Genomic DNA, 15,344 nt, shown 5'->3' with positions numbered 1-15,344 from the left:
TTTCTCTTTGGTCCCAAATCAGCTGACGCTTGTATGAAGCAATGAAGACTCTCACTTACGCTACCTCATTTCAATTTGTATTGATTTCATTTGTCCTTATGGTTTTTTTTTATTTCTAAATGTCTAAAATCCCCTTTAAGAACACTTAAAATATTGCAGCTTATAACTAGCAAGACAGCACAGTTACGGGCAAATCTTTAACTAGTGTGAATTGTCATAGCTCTATTGATTTCAACTGAAGTCAATAAAGCAATAACATTTCACACTCCTTAGAACATGCACAGCCAGATTCTATAGAGAGTTTACACTATTCAAACAGCATAACTGGGCTGCAAATGCCCATCATAGTACTCCCCTGGTGTAGGGAAACTCTGCTGTGCATTGCTGGTTCAGATCTGGACCTGTATCTCTGCCTCTTACCTTCCTCCTGAGAGGCTGGGGAAAAGCTGTGGGGTAGTTTTGGCTCTGACCATCTACCTCAGATATATGAGCTCCATTTCACCATGTCTAAACATCTCTCCATAGTTAATGTTTTTATCGTCCCTATGATATAGGAATGTAGTAGTATCCCCTTTTGTGGATGGAGAATTAAGACACAAAGGGACAAGGTGACAACCCAAATGCATTTCTTTAAAAATGCATCTGAAAGTCCCATCCAGTGCTCTGGTCGCTGATCCCATAAACTGGAAATTACAGCATAAGCCTGAACACTTACACTACAATTTTATAGTCCCGCAGCTTAAGCCCCGCAAGCCCAAGTCAGCTGACTTAGGCCAGCTGGGATATTTTGCTGCGGTTCAGACATACTGTGTTGTTCTCAGTTCTGTGCTTGTCCCTCTAGATCTACCTTTGTGTGCCCTCATGAGAACATATGGGTTTAACTACCACCCCTCTACAATAATGACCCACCTAAATAGTTAGTTAATTTAGAACACCGCAACGTGTGTAGGAGAGGACCAAATTATTCTTACCTGTTTCAATCACCTTGCATTGTCAACATTGAATTTTATCAGTGATCATGTTGTCTGTGTACTTAGCTTTGTTGGGTCCCTATGAAATTCCGCATAGTCTTGACTAATCTAAATATTTTGTAGCCACAAATTTTGCCATCTCTGTGTTTAATCTATTTTTTAACCACTCTTAAATATTTGAAGTCACCATGGTTTCTGTAAAGGGAGATCATCTCTTACTAATCTATTAGAGTTCTTTGAGGGGGGTCAACAAACATGTGGACAAGGGGGATCCAGTGGACATAGTGTACTTAGATTTCCAGAAAGCCTTTGACAAGGTTCCTCACCAAAGGCTCTTATGTAAATTAAGTTGTCATGGGATAAGAGGGAAGATTCTTTCATGGATTGAGAACTGGTTAAAAGACAGGGGACAAAGTGTAGGAATAAATGGTAAATTTTCAGAATGGAGAGAGATAACTAGTGGTGGTCCCCAAGGGTCAGTCCTAGGACCAATCCTATTCAACTTAGTCATAAATGATCTGGAGAAAGGGATAAACAGTGAGGTGGCAAAGTTTGCAGATGATACTAAACTGCTCAAGATAGTTAAGACCAAAGCAGACTGTGAATAACTTCAAAAAGATCTCATAAAACCAAGTGATTGGGCAACAAAATGGCAAATGAAATTTCATGTGGATAAATGTAAAATAATGCACATTGGAAAAAAATAACCCCACCTATACATACAATATGATGTGGGGCTAATTTAGCGACAAGTAATCTGGAGAAAGATCTTGGAGTCATCATGGATAGTTCTCTGAAGACATCCACGCAGTGTGCAGCGGCAGTCAAAAAAGCAAACTGGATATACGGAATCATTAAAAAAGGGATGGAGAATAAGATGGAGAATATCTTATTGCCCTTATATAAACCCATGCTACGCCCACGTCTTGAATACTGCATACAAATGTGGTCCCCTCATCTCAAAAAAGATACACTGGCATTAGAAAATGTTCATAAAAGGGCAAGTAAAATGATTAGGGGTTTGGAACAGGTCCCATATGAGGAGAGATTAAAAAGGTTAGGACTCTTCAGCTTGGAAAAGAGGAGATAAGGGGGGATATGATAGAGGTATATAAAATCATGAGTGGTGTGGAGAAAGTGAATAAGGAAAAAGTTATTTACTTGTTCCCATAATATAAGAATTAGGGGCCACCAAATGAAATTAATGGGTAGCAGGTTTAAAACAAACAAAAGGAAGTTCTTCTTCACTCAGTGCACAGTCAACCTGTGGAATTCCTTGCCTGAAGAGGTTGTGAAGGCTCGGACTATAACAGATTTTAAAAGAGAACCTCCATGAATTTATCCAGTTAAGCCCATTAATGGCTATTAGCCAGGATGGGTAAGGAATGGTGTCCCTAGCCTCTGTTTGTCAGAGGGTGGAGATGGATGGCGGGAGAGAAATCACTTGATAATTACCTGTTAGGTTCACTCCCTCTGGGGCACCTGGCATTGGCCACTGTCGACAGACAGGATACTGGGCTGGATAGACCTTTGGTCTGACCTAGTATGGCCATTCTTACGTTATGACACATTTGATGTTGACCATTCATTCCTCTTGTTTTATCTCCATGAAAGTTCGTAATCCATGGTTGAACTTCATAACCCATAACAACCTAGTTTTCTTAATTGTATAGACTGCTGTCTTTCAACGTCCAAATTTTTAGTTCTTTTAAGATTAATATGATGTAAACTTGTGAACTCATCAATTTTAAATGAGTTGAATGAGTGCATCCATTTCTAGATTAAAATGTTTCATGACTTTGAGGAACATAATTAGTATTCTTGACTATATTCAGAAACCTACATCATCAAATATTTAGTATGTCATTGTGATTAAAACATGCTCCAGAGGAACTGAATTACTTAAGGGACTGATAATGAGCTGTTCATTTCTAGGTAAATTTAAATTTACTCAAGTCAATAGTGAATAAAAGCTGCTGCCATTTAATTGCTTCGGTGAAATGAGTTTGTTTTTGTTTTTTTTTTTTCCCAGTCCAGTTCCCGGTAGATAAGTGTCCACATCACTATATTGTGGTGGAAAATTAACCACGTGTTGTGTTTTGGATCAGAACAAACCTGAGGCTCCTTTATTCAAGCATGTGCATACAGGGAGAGTCAGCTGGAGCTGCTCTGGCATAAACAGAAATCCTGGAGCTTATATTGCTGAAAACCACAGTTTGTCAAACCCACTTCCTTCAGCAGCATTTTCCTTATTTGGCATATAGTGCAAGCTTCAACAGTAGCTTTGCCTTACTTGGAGTTTAGCAAGGACAAGCTTTACCTGTTATTGACAGGCGTTTCCTTTGCGGTTAACGTTTTTTTCTAACTTCTAGCAGTAATGGTTACATTTCTTAATCTGTGCTGTTGCAATTGTCCCTCAATGGAATTTTCCTCACTTTCTTCTTATGTTTCATATACACAGTTAACTTCACAAAGGTTTTAGGCCTATTAGTTTAGGCCTACTAGATATTTCCTTCACAATATCTACTATCACAAATGGTACTAATCAGCAAACATCACAAATTCTGCAAGGGGTGGGGGGGTGTCAAAGAATTAATGTTCCGAGAGATTGAAGCTGCTGTGAAATTTGACTCTGAACATGTATTTGGCTGAATTCTGGCCAAAAATTGAGAGATGACTCTAGATCTTCCTTTTTGCTGTTCAAAGCCAAACAGCTAGGTAGAGTTGCTCTGCGGTATCTGTGAATGGCTGGCTCGTCACTTTCTTTTCTCCTCCTCTTCTTATGGATGCCACACAAGTAAGGGGCAAGAAGAAGGGATAAGGAGGTTCCTCTCACTTTTGTGCCCTCCCTGCAGTCCTCAACCTTTTTCTTCTCTCTTCCTATTTATTCTCAATACATACCTGTCTCTCCCACTGCCACTTGCCTCCTGACCCTTTCTCTAGAATATCACTTGCATTTAGGAGTGAATACAGGAAACCTGGCAGCAGGTCTGGTCAGAATTTTTTCAGTGAAAAAGTGGTTTTATTTCCCCTCAAAAATAAGGCTTGGTCAAAAGTGAAACTTTTCAACTCTTCTTCCCTCCCCCGCCCCCCCCCCCCCCCCAAAAAAGAGTCACTTTGGACAACCTGTTTTGGGAAACATTTCTGAATGGAACATTTTGATTTAAAGAGAATATTCTAATTTGTTTCAAAATACTGGGGAAACATCCATTTTCTCTTTCTTTTCTTTTTTTTCTCCTTCCCTTGGAAGAAAAAGTGGGAGATATAAGGGAGATTCTCAATTTTACTATTTTCCACTGAGGAAGAAAGGGTAGAACATATTTATTTATTCATTCATTTATTTATTTATTTTTACTCTTTTTATTTTGTTGGGAAGGAGGAAACTAAAAAAATCCAGTTTTCGTTTAAGTGAAACACTTTTTTAAAATGAAACTTTTGTTCCATTTGGGAAAAAAAGTTTGGTGTTTACCATTTTATTGCAGGAGTTTATTTCGGGGGGGGGTCATTTTTCATAACATTTCATCCTTCATTTACTTTGGGGGGGAAAAATTGCTTGAAACAAGCAAACACAAAATTTTGCCCAACTCTACTTGGCAGACAGTGGCTTTGAGATGCCTGTAAGTTCTTAGTCTAAATTTCTCATTCCTCACACTTACAATCAGTATCTTAAATTTTTCATTTTCCTACTCTTAGTCAATTTTGTTTCAAAAGCAAAGGCATTCATATGATGATGTAGGACAAAAATAAAATAAATAAAATAAAAGCAGGCTATCACTCAAAGTAAGTGTTAACCTTCCCAGATTGCATTAGCTCACTGTGTGTATGGATATTGCCAAAACAACTGACTGAAATAGCTTGTAAGACAAGTTTGGAAAGATCTCTGTAATCACTGTAGCATGACTTCTTTCTGAAGAAATCTACTCTGCCTTCCTTTGCTTCTCCAGAGACTATAAGAACAGGGGTATTATTTGCTGTGCAGCAGTTGCTCCCCCAGCCCTTGGTTTGTGACCCCCTCACTACCCAGACTTCTAGGCTCCTGCCTTGACTTCTTGTGCAGCATGCTTTGCCTGTTGTAAATTGTCATGTAAGTTTATAAACACTTGTATCAAAATGCTTTCACTCAGATTTCTGAGCAATTTCAGGCTCTTGGATATTTTCACTGGGCAAAATTTTGCATTGAACAAAATTGGATTTTTCACACAGTTCCATTATGAACATTTTTTACTGTATAATTACAAAAGGAAATATAAATTAATAAAATGTGAGTCATGCTACAGTTACCATACAAGGAATAGCATGATAGGCAGATGACTTTTTCACTAAATTCAATAGATGATTCTTGAGAAGTGATATTTAGGAATGACTGTTTTAAAGATGGCTAATCTTTGAAATAAGCTGGTTCGCTTTTGGAATTGTTACACACAAGCTGTCACACTTTCCTCAATGTGCCCTTTACTTCAAGGAGATAAGGAGACTGATGTTTTGGATTTATAGTTTTGTTTTTAGATTAATCAAAAAGAATGTATTGGCTTCCTTCCAAAATGTGCAGCTGAACAGAGAATTGTTACTGGAGTTTGTGGTCATTCATTCCAACTACATGTATTTACGGAGTATGAGTTCTGTCAGATTATATAAATGGGATCACACTTCCAACTTTTTAAATGTGTTTTAGTAAGATGTCATATGAGCCATCATGTGACAGGTGGCTTCTTATATTTGATCTATTTCCTTCTGCTTAATTATAAGCACTGTGGGTGAGATTTTCAAAAGTGGCCAGTGTTGGATAAATATGTTACCATTTTCTTAGATGGTAAAACTCCCATTAAATTAATACTAGCTGTGAGTGACTTTAAAAATCCCACCCTACATAAGTTGTGACAGAACAGTCTGCTAGCCAGGAAGAGAAATGCCAGTAGGACTTTGGAAGTTAAGCAAGAATTGTAATGGAATGCAAAAACTGTATTATAAACTGTTCAGCCTTAAGGTAACACCATATGCATCATACTATCTTGAACTATAAATGTCCAACACATTGTGGCTATGAGGCCAAATCAAGAAATTGCCTTCAAAAAGGTAAAATAAATGACCACAGCAACTCCGTTTCTTAAATAGTACGATGTGAACAAACCCACAATGGTCTGTTTAGATGCAAGCAATTATGGCCTACCTGATGTTTTGATGTAGATACAGCAGCAAAATAAGGACATTAGGGAGGGCTGCTACCCACACTCTCCTGTACCAGAAATGTAATAGATTTTAATGGGGGGGGGGCAGGGCGTTATAGGGCTCCTTACCATATAACCTGTAACTGGCACCAAAGTTATAGGCTCCTTAGCATATATCTCATAATGCAGAGGCAGGCTCCCCTCAGTCTACCCTCCAGGACTCAGCTGTCTCTGCATCCTAGCACCCTACCTGCCACAAGGGAGACAGAGGATGAGGCAGGGTGAGGACTTCGGCCTGTGAGGGCCACAAGGTTTGAAGAAAGCCTATGCAGGCCACAAGGTCTCACCCCATCAGCCCAAGGCCAATCACCAAAATCCCAGGTCTTTTACCTCTGGGAAACATTCATTTTATTCTCTTAACCTCACTGGAAACTGGCCACAGGGGGTTCCACTGACTAACTTGGTAGCTTCCCCCACCCAACCACATTGCCTGATATCACAATTATATCCATTCCTTCAAGTCCTGTTTAAACATGTCAGCACCTCCATCTGAAACATGTACACCATCTTCCCTGAAAACTTCTGGCCAGTTGTAATGGATGTCCCTATGCTGTATCAGCAAATACCCTATGTCTAGGAATATTTTGGTGGCCTCCCTATTCAATGTGGGCTGGGTGCACAGCTACCTGCCAAACCTACCTTGTGAGTATTTCTGACCATATTAACCTCACCTTTGGCCATGATAACCTATTTAAGCTAATATCCCACTGAATTCTGTCCCTTAAATTAATTCCTGTATAGGCTGCAAGATCTCTCTCCCCAACCTGAATAACCAGCATGTAAGGTGGGTCTGCATTGCTTCTCAGTGACTGAAGAAGTGGCACAAGCTGATCTAGCTGTCATCCTGTCTGCCCTCTTGAGGGCTCAATGCACTATAGAGCGCCTGCAAATTCAGATATTGCATATGCTCTGTGTAGCTTCTGAAGGAAACAAGCAGTTACGTTAGTTACTAGTTACGTTTTTCTGTTGCCTGCCGTGTTTTTATTGGTGCGGACATAAATCCTGTAATGCTTTTATGCCCAGCACCCTATTGCCTGAACCTGCGATGGGCCAAAAACCGCTGCAGCCATTGATGCTGTTACCCTGATCCTGAAACAATGAATACCACATTGACAGCTTGACTGGAAGCTGCCATCACTGTGTATGAACTGATGTCCCTGCTGCAGGTCCCAGCTTTTTTTTTTTTTTTTTTTTTGGCAAGGCTCTTTTTGCCTTTATAAGTGCACAAGTGCCCATCTGCACATTCCTTCAACACCACATAACCCCCTTTTCCTTTTTGGTCTGTATTTGAGTGCCTTGTCCCTGCAGATAGTTGCATGTCAGTTACATTTAATGTGCTCCACGATCTGTTTTCAGCTGCCATAGGTACCAGTTCACTTGCTCCAAAAGCACCAAAGAAGGTAACAACAAATGCTGCCTTAAATAAAATGGCCTCCCGCCACAGCTGCAGACCACAGAACCTGTACTCATTCTCTCAGGGTTTCCCATGTTGTGGGTACCCCATTGTCCCTCCAGCACCCACTCATCCTGGACCTCCCTTCTAAGAGTTTCTGCACTATAAAATGCTTGCATAGGTCTGGAAAACCCATCCGTCTACTCCAGTAGGACAAGCCTGCTAGCTAGACAGGGAAAGTGGAGGGAGCCAAACCACCGTGGGTCAAAAATGCCACATACAATATCATGCCACCTGATGTGTTGGTATAGGCCACCTATGGTGAAGCCTTTCCTGTGCCCTAAATTCTGTGAACTCTGAAAGGCTGGCCTTACATGCCTTCAGAGTCTGCAAGGCAATGGAATCTTCTATTAATCCCACAGACAAGGTTTCAGAGTTGTTGGGGCATAGGCCATGTGTCCTTGCTGGCCTTGTCTCCTGCAATCTGTTGTCCACTCCTGGGACACGTAGGGCATGAAAAAGGATGGTAAACTGCAGCCAGTATAAGTTTTGTTCAGGAATCTGGATTTGTTAAGATGCAACTTTTAAAATATAACTTAAAAGTAAAAGTACCAATTGATGTGGACGCTGAAACAATTAAATACAGACACCATCATCTGGTTAAATGCAGAGGCCACAACTTTATTTAAAATTGTTACCTAACTTGGATAACTACCTGGAACTCCCCAGCAGTATTGTTCCAGTGAAGCTCTAACTGGCATCAAGGACCTGGTGGAATCTAACTTGAGGGTGAGTGTGAAGGCCATTTTAGAGCTGATTGGAGGGGAAAATTACACCAAAAAACTGATTTTTTTTTTTTTTTAAAGAAATTTGAAAACCAAAAAGTTAAACAACAAAAAAGTGATTTGGAATTGATACTTTGCAACATGAGTTTTATTTTGGGTGTCTTAGGCTCCCTTCTCCTCTACAAGCCACACATCCTGGTTGGACTACATCTTCCATGATCTCTATCTTGGAAAAGGGAGGTGTCCCTGACATTGGTGCACCATGGAAGATGTAATCCAACAGATTTTGAGCATCAATATTTTAGTTTTCAGCCAAAAAACAGATTTGACGAAAAGAAAAGAAAAATTCAACTAGCCCTTGACCATGCTCCACCTAGGCCCACAGGTGTCACCCATTGCCCAGGGACCCTGACTGGAAGCCAGAGTCCCAGCCTGATTCCCTCCTCTGTGCCAAGGGTAGGAAAGAGAAGAGAATCCACAAGCTGTGTGAGATAGAGGCACATCCCATCACATTGCAATGCTATACTTAGCACTAATGCCTAGGCTGCCCACTGAGTTACAGGAAACTCAAATTGGACCCTTTCTAACCTTGACCACATTAGAACATGCCAAAGTTGCAACAATAGTAATTTAATACCTTCCCCTCTATTCTCCCCTCCCCCTGATGTCCTGGATGCTAGGTGAGAGGAGGAAAAAAAAATACACAGAAGTTGCCAATTTTGCCATAGGAGAAAAATCCTTTCCGGTCCCCGAAACTGGCAACCAGCTAAGTACCTGGCTTCACCAGATATTCAGCAACCTGGTCAAGAGTAGGGCCAATATAGGGTGCTTGCAATGCTGAGCTTGCCCAGGCAACCAACCCATTACTACCAGACTGTAGCCAATCAATCACCCCCACCCCGAAAGCAGTGAGCAGGAAAAGCATCAGAGCCCAGGCCTAAATGCAGCATGTGAACCTCACCCTGTCTTCCATTCCCATTTCCCTGCAGCAGGGAGAGGAAGGAGGGAGAGGGACAAGAAGCAGCCCTCATGTACTAAAATTAACGGCAGGGGAGAGAAATGGGAAAGGAGGGGGGCACATGGAGCACTGCCACAGCTGCTCCCTGGGATAATTCTGCCCGCCAATGGAGGCGTGTGTGGGGGGGGGGGGGGGAGTGAGGGCAGCCAGCTTCAGCAGCGTTACTGAGCATGCTCAGTCCATGCGCGCATGCTTAGTTCAAGCCAAGGAGCAAATCTGGGGTGGGCATGTGACCCCACATTCTCTCCCCCCCTCACCACCACCACGCATTGCCTTTGCTTCCATTTGTGATCCTGGTTCTGGAAGCAGTGCAGACAAAGCCACACACAAGCTAGTGAGGTGAGAATTTGTTTTCTAAGCATCCTGAATGGTCTTCTTCCATTCTTTGAATGAGCTTGGGCAGCAAACTCATGGTTCTCATGCCACATCAAAACTGTGACACAGGTTTTACCAGTACATACTCTGAAAAAATTTGGAACAATAATCAGACCCATATGTAGTTTTGTATTTATTTTGAGTTGATAAAGTTGCATTTTGTTGAGCTGCTCATAGGAAATCTGTCTTGGCTCAAATTATAAGGAATCAAAGTACCTCTTATTCATCAGTATGTGTAATGACTTTGTATTGCAGAACTGCTGTATGTACCCCAATCGTGCTTCTCAGGCAGAAGAATTTGCAGCACCAGCCAGACAAAGTTTCTACCTCTGCAATGTCATTGCTGGATTTACCACTTTTGGCATTGGTGTTCACAATAGATCAATGCATAGTCATTCAATGGGGAATATCAGAGGCTAGCCTATTACCACAAAGCCATTATTTTGGTACATTATTTAAATGATATGCAGTATAATGGATGGTTATCAAGGTTGTTTGATGTGGATGTATTATTTATTTACAAGGGTTACTTTGTAACTTACAAGGGGTAAGTTGCATTCTATCATACAACATATACAATAAGCAAAAACCAGCCAAGTCAGAAAAAGAAAAGATTATCTGTACAAAGAGATCTACAAAAGAATCATGTAACAGATGGCCAATACACTTTAAATGACTCTCTAAATTACCCAGCTTCCTACCATATACATTTCACTTGTATGAGTAGAAACCCTTAGAAGAGGCACAATACATTTTAATCATGTCTTGTTTCATGATGGAGAAAGCTGAAGACATTTGATTTTGATAAGAATCCAAGGTCAGAAATTTATTTACCACCATACAAATAGTTTATAGAAAAAAGTGTGTGATGCAAAATACATACAACCCCTCACCTCCGTTTTCATTTGTTAATTAAAGTACCAGAAGGAACTCAAAAATCCCATCCATATATTGGCATGGGTAACAACAAAACAAAACAACTATGTTTAAGTCCTAAGAACTTCAAATGCTAATTCAATATATCTTATTGAATATGTACTGTATCCAAAATATCATGAAAACCAAACGTAACTTGATACAATGTTTGGTTTGCTCAACAAAACAAAGGTTGGAGCTCAAAAGAGTCCGCCTCTTTTTGCTATGCATTGCTCTATAAATAGCTCATTAAGTAGAGCTACTTTTAATACAAAAGTGCAAGTAGGTTTGTGTGACGTGGTATTGAATATGGGAGACACTTTATGATATTATGGATACCAGTATTATAGAATTGCAATGAATCTTACAAGATATGGCATGTCAGGTATCAGTGGAAAGGTTATGATTGGCTAAATATGATAATCTTGTTTATATGCTTGTATCACCTTTGTATTATGAGTTAGAGATATGTATGGTATATCTCTATTTCAAAACTTGTGCTGTGTTTGTGGGTGACACTCCCAGACAGAATGGCATGAGCACTAAGTCTGCCTGATGGCTCATCAAGGGACATCAGCTGTACAATGAACCCATTGAAAAAGCCACAGGCTACAACATATGAGTCAGCAAGATATTTAGGGGCACAACTTGAGGGCATGGCTACACTTGCAGATGTAGAGCGCTGGGAGTTAAATCAGCCTGCGGAGACCGCAGCAGGGAGAATGCTGCCGTTGGTTTACACCGTCAGCTGGAAGCGCATTGGCATGGCCACATTAGCAGCTTTTGGAATGCCACAAAGAGCAGTGCATTGTGGTAGCTATCACAGCATGCAAGTGGCTGCAACGTGCTTTTCAAATGGGGCCGGGGGGGGGAGAGTGTGACAGGGAGTGTGTTGTGTGTCTGTGGGGGGAGAGACAATGTGTTTTGGGGTGCAGAGAGCGTGTCAGCATGCAGTCTTATAAGTTCAGACAGCAGCAGATCCTCCTCCACCCCCCCACCCCCCGCCTCTCTCTCTCTCTCACACACAGCATTCCACAATAATGGTTTGCTTTGTCCCGGAGCAGATAAGCATGCTGGCTATCAGAAACGGAGCTTTGAAAGGGGATATCCACATTCCTGCAGATTTCAAAACAATGAGAAGAGTGGCCACTTGACTTCAGGGGATTATGAGACATTTCCAGAGGCCAATCACAGTGCAGTAATGCAACACCTCATTCACACTGACTCCTGGGCATTTCAGCCAGGGTGCAGCAAGCTTTATGCGTCTTCTGGAGGTGGATTACCAGGGGCACTCCAGCTGCAGAGCCCAGGCACTCTACGTGCCTTGCCAGTGTGAACGTCAGGGGTTAGGGCACCCAGGGCTGCTTTAATGCACTCTAACTTGCAAGTGTAGCCAAGCCCTAAGACTTTTCCATGCTATGTGCTGCAAAGCTTGTGTTTGGGCCAAAGGAAGTACAAGCCATATGGCAAAGGATATAAAAAGGGAGCTACATCTTCTCCATTTTATCTTCAATCCTGCTTCTTACCTCTGGAGCAATTTTTCTACACCGGAAGCTCTGAACAAAGGACTGAATAACCCATCCAAGCTGTGGATGTGCTCCAAAGGGACTTTCAAGCCAGCAAACTCACTAATACTGCAAAGACCCTGATATATTGGCTGTGATACATGAAGGTGGGAGGCTCCCTTTGATGGACACCCAGCCAGCCAGTTAGCTCTAAAATCCCTCTTGGTCTATTCTCTGCTCGCTTTACCTGTAAAGGGTTAAAAAGCCCACAGGTGAAAGAAACTGAGTGGGCACCTGACCAAAAGAGCCAATGGGAAGGTAGAACTTTTTAAAATTGGGAAAGAAACTTTCCCTTGGTCTATTGTAATCTGGGCTGCAGGGACATGGAGCAATAATGCTGTAACCAGCTTTAAGACAGGTATGATTATCAGTTCAGACCTCTAACCTATTTATCTGGACCATCAGATATGTAAGTAAAGTTAGGGAATGTCTAAAAAGACATGATTAGGGTTATTTCTTTTATTTCTTATTGGCTTGTGGACTCTTCTGTGCTAACCCGAGACGCCTTTGTTTGCTTGTAACCTTTAAGCTGAACCCCCAAGAAAGCTCTTTTGGGTGCTTGATTTTTGGAATTGCTCTTTTAAAATCTAGCAAGAGCCTAAGTTCCAGATGTATTTTCTTCCTTTTTGTTTTTAATAAAATTTACCTTTTTTAAGAACAGGATTGGATTTTTAGTATCCTCAGAGGTTTGTGCATGTTGTTTGTTTAGCTGGTAGCCACAGCTAATTTCCTTTGTTTTCCTTCTCGGCTCTTCCCCGGGGGGCGGGGTGTGAAAGGCCTTGAGGGTACCCCACAGGGAGGAATTCCCAAGTGCTCCTTCCTGGGTTCAAAGGGGTTTTTTTTTGCATTTGGATAATGGTAGCATTTACCAAGCCAAGGTCGGAGAAAAGCTGTAACCTTGCGAGTGTAATACAAGCCTGGAGTAGCAAGTTTTAATTTTTAAAATCCTTGCAGGCCTCCACTTCTGCACTCGGAGTGACAGAGTGGGGATTCAGCTTTGACATGGGCTTTGAAGTCTTATGTATGTATCTGAATGCTTTATTGTTTACCAACTCTCTTCTTGTTCTTTCCCTTCTCTTTATAATAAACCTTTAGTTTTAGACACTAAATGTTTGGCTGGCAGCATGATATTTTGGGTAAGATCCAAATTAAAATTGACCTGGCAATGTGGCTGACCCTTTGGGGTTCAGAAGAACATGTTTTATAGTGAGCAGAGTTTTTAAGTAACTTCTCTCTTTACTGGACATATATGCTGATTGGGAGCCAGAGAACTGGAATGCAATAACAGTGGGGCAGGGGTGATTTATTTTTTAGCTTTTTGATAACCAGAGTACGGGATCAGGAACACAGTTGGTGACTGGTTGGTGAGTCTAACTTCAGTGTTAGCCACCAGTTTTGGGGAGAATCTGCTCTCCTTTTTGCAGCCAGCCCAGACCTTGGCATTTCAATTGAGGGCTACCCTTGGGACCTGTGGGTCACAGTCTTCATGAAAATCCAATCCAATCAATCAATAAAGATATATAGATAGATCCAAGACTTGGTATTGTCATGGCAATATTGCAGATTACCCATCAAGTTTGCTTTTCCCCCAAGACAATGCTACTGGCCTAGTCTCTACACCAAGCTTGAGATCAGGCCAGTATAGAACAGCCTCAGAATAGAGCAGCAGCAAATAACTATTTTATGCCCTACCCTTTCCTTTCTCTATGCTATCCTTAGCTTCTTTGGGTGCAGTGATGAACAAGGGCTGTTATCGAGACACAGCAACTTTAAATGGAATAAAATCCTCATATTGGTGTCATTTTAGGTTCTATTCAATGCAGACTGTTACAAAGAAATTGTGCACATTCTCATTAATCTTTCTCATGCTTTCATGATTCTTAGTCTGAAATAAAGGTGTAACAGGGTGGCTTGCCTGTAAACTGGAGAGTCAGGGGCTAAACTCACCCGATTGCAAGATGAGACACATCTGGGTTCAATCAGGTGATCACAGGATAAAAAGAGCAGGAAGTTGTAGTAGAGCAGGAAGTCCAGGAGATTGTGGCTATGTTTGGAGAGGCCATGGGGAACAATAAGACTTCTACAGAGCCCTGAATCAGCAGGGGAAAAGCTGAAGAAGCTGTAGAGAGTGGGAGAAAACTCTCTGGGCAGGGAGGTGTGGAGCAGACCCTGTCAAACCAGGTGAGGGATTAAAAGCCAGCTGTGATGATTATTGTGTGTTTGGTTTTTGAGTTGTTTTGGATTAATCAGAAGAGAGATGCTGAACTGGGATTGAAGCCTAGAGAGCCAAAGTTTACCAGAGAACTCAATGAAATGGATCCTAAGAGGGGATTGGTTTGAATTATCTGTGGACAGTGACTTCTGAAAGGTGGGAGGGGAGAAACAAAGGCAGGGTGTTCTAGAATGACCTCTGGCCATGATGGAGTGCTTGGGAGGGGGCTGGCCCTGTTACAAGAGGCTAATCTGACTGAAAATACCTGGCTGTTCTTCATACAGGGACATATATCTAATGCTACTGATTTAAATTAGAATAGGATTAGATGCTTAATTACAGAAGCAAGTGCTATAACTCTCTTTAGCCAGACCGTATCCCCAAAGCATTGGGAACTAAATTCCTCAAAGTGGTCCATTAGTTACAAGAGTGATTTTAGTATAGTATGTGAAGAGGAAACTTTGTTGAGAATTGTTCATAAAGGAGCTGTAAAAATTGAGGTGGATATGGAGTATGGTTTCTCAAGTATATTTATATTATAGGAAAAGTAACATCTTAATCTCTTCAGAAATATGAATGTAATCTAAGTTTTCAGCTGCACTTTAAAAAAAAAAATGAAATAATCAAACTTACATTCTATTCTAAACAATGTGCCAGTTTTGGAGACATGGAAAAACAGGAGTACTATCATAAGTGTGAATATCACCTACTGTATGCAAGTTCATTTTTGAGCAGTGAACTTGTAGGAGCTTGTCACAGATACTGCACTTGTATTTTAGATTTAATTAAGGATTAGATCTTAATTATCTTTTTAACATCTCTTATCTTAATCACATGCTTAACACATTTGATATTAGGTCTCCCCTCAGACACTTCTGTATTTTT

Source organism: Eretmochelys imbricata, chromosome 5 (genome assembly GCF_965152235.1).
Source record: "Eretmochelys imbricata isolate rEreImb1 chromosome 5, rEreImb1.hap1, whole genome shotgun sequence".
NCBI classification, from domain to species: Eukaryota; Metazoa; Chordata; order Testudines; family Cheloniidae; genus Eretmochelys; species Eretmochelys imbricata.
Note: the sequence above shows the minus strand (reverse complement) of the source record.